Genomic DNA, 12,351 nt, shown 5'->3' with positions numbered 1-12,351 from the left:
GGATATCCTCTAGGAAAAGGAATGAACTTCAACTCCTACCTTATACCATGAACAAAAGATTAATTCAGGTCGGATCATGAACCTAAACATGAAACCTAAAGCCATAACGCTTCTAGAATAAACCATAGGATAATGTCTTCTTGATATGTAGATCAAGATTATTTAAGTATGACACAGATTATTTAAGTATGACACATTATTTAAGTATGACAGAAGAATCAGTATAAAAGAAAAAAATTAAGGCTTCATCAAAATTGAAAGCTTCTCACAAAAGGCTCTGTTAACAAAAATGATCAAGCAAGCCACAGAATGTGTAACCATATTCATATTATTCCAAATTGAAAGAAATGTATCTAGACGATATAAAGAACTCCTAAAATGCAATAATTAAAAAGACAATTCCATTTTTAAAAATAGGCTCACAAATATTTCAAAAAGGATATATGAGTGTCTGAAAGACACTTCAAGAAGTACTCAGCATCATTAATAATCAGGGAAATACAAATTCAAACTCCAATGAAATACTGTAACACATACATGAGAATTGTTAAAAATAAAACGCCAGTAATATGCTATGGTGAGGAGCAACCAGAATGCTCACACATTGCTGGTAGGAATGTAAAATGATATAATCAACTTGGGAGAAGGCTTGGCAGTTTCTTATATAATTAAATACACACTTACGATATGACTCGGCTATTATACCCCTTCGTGTTTACCCAAGAGAAATGAAAACAAATGACCACAATGACCTGTACAAGACTGTTCATAGCAGCTTTATTCAGAATAGCCCCAAACTGTAAACCCAATGCCTATTAATGAGACAATGCACAAATGTTGATGTATCCATTCAATGGAAAATTTCTTCGACAACATGGCCTCGTCTCAAGCGCGTTTTACACACAGCAAGCTCTTGTGCGGGCACGCGTTCGATCAAACGATCACAATAAAGCTGGTTGGAGTAGTAAAGGAATGTCAGCAGAGATCACCAAACTTGCTGCAGCAAAAAGTGATTTCCCGAAAATCTAGTCTCATCTCATGCTTTCAAGTCATGACTACTAAAGCCATCAGAGAGAGATTAGGAGTCACTCACAAAATTGATTCTTCCTACTTACGTGTCTCTCATCCATGGGGAGAGAATAGGAGGTGCTGGGACAGGGCCTAGAATTCCATTATCCACTTTAGTTTGGTTGGCACTTGTTTGATACTAAATGCTCTAAACTTGTTTCTGATGAACAATGGTGCATAGTACAAAACCCAACCGTAATTGGCAGGGAAAGGCAAGAAAGCCCAAAAGAAAAAAAAAAAAGAAAGAAAAAAAAAATAAGAGCCTAAGGCATTTGTGTTTTAGCTACACTGCCTAAGCAATTCGTAAAGGAAGGAATGAAGCCAGTAACCTGGTTTGAACAGCCCTATCATATCATCATTTCATGAGAACTTGGCATTACATTATGAAAAAGCCAATGTCTAAAGTTGTAACTTGTTTTAGTAGGTAATAATGTTCATGCATTTTTTAAAGATAGAATTTCACTGTCTCCTATGAATTGACTACTTCTGTTTTCTCATATAAAATAATTTAAGGGAGAAATCTGGGATTGCCCAAGGCCTTGCAGTATGTTAAGGAAGGTAGTACAGCAAAAAGCAGCTCCGGAATAGCAACATGGGGTTGGATAAGTGTCTTAAGTTTGGTTCCCCAGAAGCAGACGCTGAGATCAGGATTCACCTGCACATGATTCATTACGGAAGGATTCCTAGGGGAGATGGTAAGGCAATGGAGGAGGCGGGTCAGAGAAAAAATGGGGAAGGCAAGCAAAGATGTGACCAAAGATTTGATAAGCTTCAGCCTGATCCCAGTGACAAACTGTAATGTCAGTTACACCTCAGAGGTATTCTAACCTCTAAGGTAAGGAAGTAAGAGGTAAGGAACCCCAAGAGCCATTGTTGAACAACAGGCAGGGGCCAGAGTAATAAACTTTCAGTCACTTTTGCTCTCTGAATCTGCTGGCAAATCAGCTCAATGGCCCCGGGGCAGTTCTCTGAAAAGGAGCCACAGCCATTGAAAGCACATCTCAGGGCATGCTCTCAGCCCTCAGGGAAAATACAAAAGGGTATCCAAGAAATCTGGGTGGAACATCAGCATTGCCCACTAAATCCAGGATATTTTCTACAAAGATTGGCCAGGAAAAGAGGTGACTACAACGTTGAATGCTCATCAATTTGCACCTTCTCTCTTATTTATTTTTAATTTATTATTTTTTTAATGTTTATTTATTTTTGAGAGGGAGAGACAGAATGCCAGCAGGGGAGGGGCAGAGAGAGAGGGAGACACAGAATCTGAAGGGCTCCCGGCTCTGAGCTATCAGCACGGAGCCCGATGCAGGGCTCGCACCCATGAACTGTGAAATCATGACCTGAGCCAAAGTTGGACGCTTAACTGACTGAGCCACCCAGGCGCCCCTGCAACTTCTCTTTTATTCTGAAGAAGTAGTTCCAGCACTCATCACACTGAAAAAAAAATTATATATGTACATGTGTATATATAAATACATCTAGATCTATACTTTTTCATGACTGGAAATTATTATATTACTTTATATTTATCTTTTAGACATTACATTTATTTTTCCAGGGGCACCTGGGTGGCTCAGTTGGTTGAGAATCCAACTCTAGATTTTGGCTCAGGTGGTGATGGGGGGTCTTGGGATCAAACCCCATGTGCTTATCATGGAGCCTGCTTGAGATCCTCTCTCTCCCTCTCCTTCTGCCCCTCTCTCACCCCCTCTCTGTCTATCTCTTTATCTCTCTCTAAAAATAAAAAACATATAAATATAAATAAACTTATATTCCCATTCACCACTGATGGAAAATTCTATTTATCATTTTAATGACTTTTTTGTATTCTGTGCACCACAAGTATCTTTTACATGTGCATTGGAAAACATCTCCACATTTGTACACAGAAAAATTGCTAATAATGAGATTGCTAAATGAAAGGGAACATACAGTTTTATTTTTGAAGCTATTGCCACAATGTCCACCAGAAATACTGCAACCACTTTAGCATTCCATCAACAATCTACTAGAAAACCTGTTGGCCAACATCTTCACCAAGATTATTGATTAGGTAGATCATCAATGTTTATAATTTTTGCTATCTGAAAATTTTTAAAAGATAAATTATTGTTGGGCTGCCAGAATGGCTCTGTCAGTTGAGCATTGGATTCTTGACTTCAGCCCAGGTCATGATCCCAGGGTTGTGGGATTGAGTCCAGTGTGGGACTCCATCCACATTGACTGTGGAGCCTCCTTAAGATTCTCTCTCTCTCCCTCTCTCTCTCCCTCTGCCTCTCTTTCTCTCTCTCTCTCTCTCTCTCTCTCTCTCTTTCTCTCTCTCTCTCTCTCTCTCAGAGCACCTGGGTAGCTCAGTTGGTTAAGCGTCTGACTCTTGATTACTGCTCAGGTCATGATCTCTCTATTTGTGAGACAGAGCCCTGTGTCGAGCTCTGTGCTGACAGCAAGGAGCCTACTTGGGATTCTCTCTCCCCCTCTCTCTCTGCCCCTTCCCTGCTTATGTGCACACTCTCCCTCTCTCTAAAAATAATAACAATAATAATAATAAAATAAAAGATAAATTATTGTTTTAATTTACATGTATTAATGGAGTGGTTGAACATTTTTAATATGTTTGTTAGCCATTTGTATTTCTTTTCTTTGAAATGTTTCATCATATCCTTTGATCATTTTGTATTAGTTTTTAATCACTCATTGATTAATGTCTATTTCTAGACTTTTTATTTTGCCCAACTCTTCTGTATTCTCTAGAAATAAACCATTTTAATCTCTGTAATTTCATAATATGTTTTAATTTCTAATAGGGCTAATACCTACTCAATGCTTTACTCCTTCAGAAATTTACTCCTGAATATTTTCATATGTTTATATTTCTAGAGAAAAACTTGGTAGTACTTTGAGAATTTGTACTATCTTGTCCTCGTATTAATTATATTTTTAATCAATAAGTTAATTTATGGATAATTATCATATTTAACATACTGAGTTTTCCTTTTGAAGAGTACTGTATGTCTGCATTTACTAAAGTATTTCTCAATTTTACAACTCTCAGTAGAGTTTTAGGGTTTTATTCACAGTCATGCCCATTTCTTGTTAAATATGTACCAATGTATAATCATTTCATTTGCCTTTCAGAATAAATATTTTCTTTTTTAAATTGAAGTATAATTAACATTCAGTGTTATGTTAGTTTCAGTTGAATAATAAAGTGATTCAACAATTCCATACATCACCCACTGCTCATCACAACTGTACTCCTTGGGGCTTCTGGGTGACTCAGCTGGTTAAGCAGCTGACTCTTGGTTTTGACTGAGGTCATAATCTCATGATTGGTGAGATCAAGCCCCACGTTGGGCTTTGAGCTGACAGCACAGAGCCTGGTTGGGATTCTCTCTCTCCTCTCTATCTGCCCCCCCTGCTCACGTGAGCTCAAGTACACACCCATGCTCTCTTTCTCTCAAACTAAATAAATAAACTTAAAAAATTAAAAAAATAAACCACACGTGCACTCCTTAATCTCCTTCACCTATTTCCCCCATCCTCTGACTCACCTCCCGTCTGGCAAGGTCCAGTTCTCTGTAGGTAAGAGTCTGTTTTTGTCTTTTTTAATTTTGCTTATTGGTTTGCTTTGTTTCTTGAATTCCACATATAAGTGAAATCATATGGTGCGTGTCTTTCTCTGACTGACTTATTTCACTTCACGTGTACCTTCTAGGCCCATGCATGTTGTTGCGTATAGCAAGTGTTCATTCTTTTTTATGGTTGAGTTATTGGACACTTGGATGGACGCTTACATATCTTAGCTATTGTAAATCATACTGCAATAAACATAAGGGTGTAAATACCTTTTTGAATAAATGTTTTCATTCTCTTTGGGTAAATACAGTAGTACAATTACTGGATCATATGGTAGTTGTATTTTGAATTTTTTGAGGGATCTCCACCCTGTTTTCCACAGTGTCTTCACCAGTTTGCATTTCTAACGACAGTTCACTTGGGTTCCTTTTTCTCCACATCCTCACCAACACTTATTCTTTATTCTGTTTTTTATTTTAGCCATTCTGGCAGGTGTAAAATTGTGGTTTAATTTGCATTTCCCTGATACTTAGTGATGTTGGGCATGTTTGCATGTCGTCTGGTAAGGAAGAAGTAAAATTCACCATTTGCAGATGATATGATACAACATATAGAAAACTTTAAACACTCCACCCAAAAACTACTAGAAATGATGAATTCATTAAAGGCGTAGAATACAAAAATAATATACAGGGGCTCCTGGGGGGCTTAGTCGGTTAAGCTTCCAACTTCAGCTCAAATCATGATCTCACAGTCCGTGAGTTCAAACCCCACGTCAGGTTCTGCGCTGACAGCTCAGAGCCTAAAGCCTGCTTCAGATTCTGTTTCCCTCTCTCTATGCCCCTCCCCCACTTGCACTCTGTCTCTCTCTCAAAAATAAAATAAAAACATAAAAATTTTTTAAAAAAAATAATAATATACAGAATTCTGCATTTATATACACTAATAATGAAGTAGTAAAAAGAGAAATTAATAAACAATCCCATTTACAATCGCACCAAAAAGGAATAAAATACCTAGGAATAAACTTTTTTTTAAAATTTTTTTAATGTTTATTTATTTTTGAGAGACAGAGACATGGTATGAGTGGGGGAGGGGCAGAGAGAGGGAGATACAGAATCTGAAGCAGTCTCCAGGCTCTGAGCTGTCAGCACAGAGCCCGACGCGGGGCTCGAATTCACGAGCTGTGAGATCAGGACCTGAACCAAAGTCGTCGGATGCTCAGCTGACTGAGCCACTCAGGCGCCCCCCGAGGAATAAGCTTAATCCAGGAGGTGTAAGACCTGTACTCTGAAAATTATAAAATGTTGATAAAAGAAATGACATAAAATGATAAAAGAGGATGACACAAAGAGAAAGATATTCTATGCTAATAAATTAGAAGAATCAATATTGTTAAAATGTCTATACTATGCAAAGGAATCTACAGATTTAATGCAATCCCTATCAAAATACTAACAGTTTTCACAAAACTAAAACAAATAATCCTAAAATTTGTATGGAACCGCAAAGGACCCTGAATAGCAATCTTGAAAAAGAACAAAGCTGGAACTATCACAATTCCGGATTTCAAGATATACTACAAAGATGTAGTAATCAAAACGCTATGATACAGGCACAAAAATAGAGACATAGATCAATGGAACAGAATGGAGAGCCCAGAAATAAACCCATGCTTATCTGGTCCATTAATCTACAGCAAAGGAGGCAAGAATATGCAATGGGAAAAAAGACAGTCTCTTCAACAAATGGTGTTGGGAAAACTGGACAGCTACATGCAAAAGAATGAAACTACCACTTTCCTAAACCATACACAAAAAAACCCTCAAAATGGATTAAAGACCTGTGAGACCTGAAACCATAAAACTCCTAGAAGAAAACAAAAGCTGTAATCTCTCTGACATCAGCCATAGAAACATTTCTCTAGATGTTTCCTCAGGCAAGGGAAACAAAAGTAAAATTCAGCTATTGGGACTACACCAAAGTAAAAAGCTTCTGCACAGCAAAGGAAACCATCAACAAAGCAAAAAGTCCACCTACTGAATGGGAGAAGATAATTGCAAATGATATATCCAATACGGGGTTAATATCTAAAATACATAAAGAACTTATACAACTCAACACCAAAAAGCCCACACATAATCCAATCAGAAAAGATCAGAGGACCCGAATAGACATTGTTAATTTCTCTGTGTGTGAACTTCTTACTTTTTCCAATATTCACAAAGGTTTTGTATTTTTTGTTTGCTTTTTGGTGTTGTTTTTGTTTGTTGTTTTGTTGTTTTGTTTTTGTTTTGCCATGCCATCTAAGACAAAAAAACCAAAAATGAGTCAACACTTTCTATCCCATATCTACCACGTCAGCAATATAGAGAAGAAATGAGAGGAAGATTCTACCCTAACAATCCCATCTTTCCATCAGCACTGCATAACTCAGTTGCAGTTTAACACTGCAATCATAATTTATTTAAGGTGATAACAGGTATTCGTGTATTTACTTAAACATGAGGATACTTGTCATTTCCTATGAGTTGACTTCCTTTGTTTTCTGTTGTTAAAACATCAAACAAAGATTGTGTAAATCCCTGCTCATTTTAAGCTGAGTGCTATATTATAGAGATTCATAAAGCAGCTAATGGATGACGGCACACGATTGGTTGATAAAAGATTTGTGAAAAAGGTCCGCAAGAAATTGAAGAGAGAAGACCTGGACAGGAGGTTTCAATCATCTCGTACTGCTCTCTTTTTGTTGACACGCCTTCTTCTTTCTGTTGTGAAAATGCCCTTATTGCCTGAAAATCCTTTTGTTTTTGTTTTTCCTGTCATTTATTCCTTCAACTAATTTTTATTAAGAACCTAGTATAGGCCAAACACTACTGGAAACACAATAAAATAAATATTTCCTTCCTTGAAGATACTCAGTGTAATGAGGGAAAGAGGTAAATAAATTAAATATTAAAATTGGGCGTGGTGTAATTAATCCTCTACGCAAGTCTATGAATGCAGTTAGCTGGGGTTGGAGGCAACGGACAAAGCGAAGAAGCTTGTAGGAATGTAAATTGGTACAGTCACTGTGAAAAGCAGTATGGAGCCTCCTCAAAAAAATTAAAAGGAGAACTATCATATCCAGTAATTCCACTTCACGTATATGTCTGAAAGAAATAAAATTACTATCTCGAAGAGATATTTGTACCCCATGTTCACTTTTTTTTTCCACAATAGCCAAGATATACAAACAACCTAAGTGTCCATTGATGTATAAGTGGATAAAGAAAGTGTGGTACACACAAGCGTGCATGCACACACACACACACACACACAGACACACACACACACAGACACACACACACACACACACACACACACACACACATACACACACACTAGAGTATTACTCAGCCATATAAAGAAGGGGGAAAAATAGGAAAAGGAATCCCTTCCTGCCTTTTGTGATAACATGGATAAACCACGGGAGCATTATACTAAGTGAAGCAAGTCAGGCAGACGGAAAAACAGATACTTTAAAAGCTCACTTACATGTGGGATCTGAAGAAGTCAAACTCGTTGACAGTGTTCATTGGTGGTTACCAGGGGCTGGGGGTGGAAAGAAATTGGGAGATGTTGGCTAAAGGGTACAAATTTCCAGTTGTAAGATCAATAAGTTCTGGGGATTTAATGTATAGAATGGTGACTATAGTTAATACTACTGAATTGTGTACTTGCAAGCCCCTAGGAAAATAAATCTTAAAAGTTCTCAACACACATACGCACGCACACACACAGTAATAACCACATGAGGTGATGGAGGTGATAACCAACCTTATTTGGTAATCATGTTACAATATATACTTGCATCAAATGATCACATTGTACATCTTAAACTTACACAATTATATTTCAATAAAGCTGGGGGTAAAAGGGGAAAGGAAAAAAAGAAGACATTATCAGGAGAAGTCATGCTTGCAAATGATCAGGTGCTATTCAAGGAAGAAAAAAAAAAAAAAAACCTTTACAGGCCAAAAAGGCTCGGGACCAGGAAACAAGGGGCAACACAGAGTTCTGAGTAGCCGGACATAGTATAAGGTGGAAAATGTCAAGTTATGGGGCTGGACAGAGACATTCCCAAATCTTTATTTTGAAAAGCTCACATTTTGCCAATCAAAACAAACACAAACAATATTCAGCTATACTACGATGTAAACACAACTCTCAAAAGCTACTGAGGAGGTAGATTTAGATTTCTATATATTGTTGTTTTGTCTCTGCAGATTCACCATGTGTATGGTCACTGCATTCCTGTTAAGAAATTGGTTATAGAGATTTATAGGGATTTTTTCATAGACTTGCTTTCCACAAAATACACAGGAGCATAGGGATGCTTCAGACTGAGAAGTATTAGGCAAAAATCATCCACCCTAACTTGAATTCTGGTCTCTAGAGGTATTTCCAGGGTTTTTTTGTTTTTGTTTTTAATGTCATCAAAATAATGGTACAAAATGTACTCATGTTTAAACTCTGTGCCCTAGGAGCTTGTTCCTTATTCTTTAAATGCTCATAGTCGAATCAGCTGAGCCAAATCAGCTGACAAACTGTTGCCACACTTCAGTCAACGCAACCCCTGGTGACAAGCTTTTCAGGCTGTTTCCCTTTTCCCTATAAGGCACACCCAAACCATACTGTGACTCATTGGAGGGATAGCTCGAGCTCGTCTATCATGACAACTAAATAACTCCACACAAGTAAAAAGGTAACAGGACATGTGGCACAAATGGATATTTTTGAGCTGTTGAAGTCTACATCACCTATTTAATCCTCTCCAAATGTTTGGGGAGTTCCACGAGCTGACAGAACAGGGAATAAAGCTTGGTATTATGGATTCTCCTGGGTGATTGATAGCTGTGGCTACAAATACTCCCTTTTACGTTGCCTTGGAACATTTTTTTCTGGAAGCGATAGCTCTCTGTGAGGCATTCGCAGAAATCTTGGCCATCAGGTACCTGAAGTACAATTCTGGATCAGAACAGAAGAAACTGAGGTGATGAATAATAGTCCTGACTGACTTAGACTGTTGGAGCAGTTTCTTTAGGTCACTGAGGCCACTGTGACCGTAGCATCTCTGCTTTCAAGGCTGGCCCTAGAATCTATGAGCAGAGAATTTACACTCAAAGGAATCAAAATGGTAAATAAGTAAATACATAGAGAAATGTCCATTCTCATTAGCAGTTAAAAGAATATAAATTAGAACCAGATGCATAGCCTATTTTAGCCCATATGAAATCGATTCCTCTTTCTTTCCACAAGGGCAGATGATTTTGCCTGCTTTTGCTCCCTGATATGTCCCAACGTCCTGAAACATTGCCTGGCGTAGATATTTGGCGAAGGATGGTATGAATGGCAATACTCAAATATTAACCATCACGGGGTAAAATCAGAACAGTCACACTGTACATTCACATGGTGCAGTAGAGCAATTCTTTTAGAACTTCTGTCAGGAAGGGCGCCTGGGTGGCTCAGTGGGTTGAGCGTCCGACTTCAGCTCAGGTCATGATCTCACCGCTTGTGAGTTCGAGCCCCGCATCGGGCTCTGTGCTGACAGCTCAGAGCCTGGAGCCTGCCTCTGGTTCTGTCTCCCTCTTTCTCTGCTCCTCCCCTGTTCACTCTCTCTCTCTCTCTCTCACACACACACACAAATGAATAAACATTAAAGAAAAAAAAATTTTTTTAAAAATTATTAGATTTAGAACTTCTATCAGGAGAAATGAAAATTGTCTTCACTGTGATCGAGTAACTTTTCTCCTGGAAATTAATTTCTGACGAAGCAAAAGAGCTTTGTGAATAAAGCTGCTGATCCTAGCTGTACCCATTAGAGCAAAATCTTATCAAAAACTTACATGTCTGGCTCCATAGGAGTTTTCAAATAAATGATGGCTCATAAACCAGGTAAAATATTACATAGATGGAAAAAATAATTATAAACTTTATAGAATAAGCAAATAAGTATTACTTGGCTATAATTATATGTAATATGTATACATAAATGTTTATGAATGTATTCATAATATTCATAATATATTCATAATATATTCATATTCATGAATACATGATGAAAAATAAAAATTTAGTTAGGATACTTCGATTTATTGGAAACATCCATTTTTACTTTTATTTTTTAATACAATTTTAATTTTAATTTTTATTTTATTTTTAAATATAATTTGTAGTCAAATTGGCTAACATACAGTGTATACAGTGTGCTCTTGGTTTTTGCAGTAGATTCCCATGGTTCATCGCTTACATACAACACCCAGTGCTCATCCCAACAAGTGCCCTCCTCAATGCCCATCACCCATTTTCCCCTCTCCCCCACCCCCATCCACCCTCAGTTTGTTCTCAGTATTTGAGAGTCTTTTATGGTTTGCCTCCCTCCCTCTCTGTTTGCAACTATTTTTTCCCCTTCCCATCCCACATGGTCTTCTGTTAAGTTTCTCAAGTTCCACTTATGAGTGAAAACATGTGATATCTGTCCTTCTCTGATTGACTTATTTCAGGCAGCATAATACCTTCCAGTTCCATCCACGTTGCTGCAAATGGCAGGATTTCATTCTTTCTCATTGCCAAGTAGTATTCCATTGTATATATAAACCACATCTTCTTTATCCACTCATCAGTTGATGGACATTTGGGCTCTTTCCATAATTTGGCTATTGTTGAAAGTGATGCTATAAACATTGGGGTATATGTGCCCCCATGCAGGAGCACTCCTGTATCCCTTGGGTAAATTCCCAGTAGTGCTATTGCTGTGTCGTAGGGTAGTTCTATTTTTAATTTTTTGAGGAATCTCCACACTGTTTTCCAGAGCGGCTGCACCAGTTTGCATTCCCACCAACAGTGCAAGAGGGTTCCCATTTCTCCACATCCTCGCCAGCATCTGTAGTTTCCTGAGTTGTTCATTTTAGCCACTCCGACCAGTGTGAGGTGGTAACTCAGTGTGGCTTTGATTTGTATTTGTATTGAGCAACTTTTCACGTGTCTGTTGACCATCTGGATGTCTTCTTTGGAGAAGTGTCTATTCATGTCTTCTGCCCATTTCTTCACTGGATTATTTGTCTTTTGGGTGTTGAGGTTGGAAAATTCTTTATAGATTTTGGATGCTAACCCTTTATCCGATATGTCATTTGCAAATATCTTCTCCCATTCTGTCGGTTGCCTTTTAGTTTTGTTGATTGTTTCCTTTGCAGTACAGGTTTTTATCTGATAGGGTCCCAATAGTGCATTTTTGCTTTTATTAATGTATTCATAATATTCAGAATATTATGAATATATTCTAATATATTCATTTTCTTGAGTAAATGATGAAAAATAAAAATTCAGTTAGTATACATTGATTTATTGATAAAATTAATTTTTTTAAATGTTTTACTTATTTTTGAGACAGAGAGAGACAGAGCATGAGCAGGGGAGGGGCAGAGAGAGAGGGAGACACAGAATCTGAAGCAGGCTCCAGGCTCTGAGCTGTCAGCACAGAGCCCAACGCGGGACTCGAACTCACAAACCGCAAGATCATGATCTGAGCTGAAGTCGGACATTTAACCGACTGAGTTACCCAGGCGCCCCTGATAAAATTAATTTTTAAATAAAATTGTATTTAATTATTTTATTAGTGGTTTTTAGAGATAAATGATATCCTTTTGATTTCAATTTTTA

This window comes from Panthera uncia, chromosome B1 (assembly GCF_023721935.1).
Source record: "Panthera uncia isolate 11264 chromosome B1, Puncia_PCG_1.0, whole genome shotgun sequence".
Classification (NCBI taxonomy): Eukaryota; Metazoa; Chordata; class Mammalia; order Carnivora; family Felidae; genus Panthera; species Panthera uncia.
Note: the sequence above shows the minus strand (reverse complement) of the source record.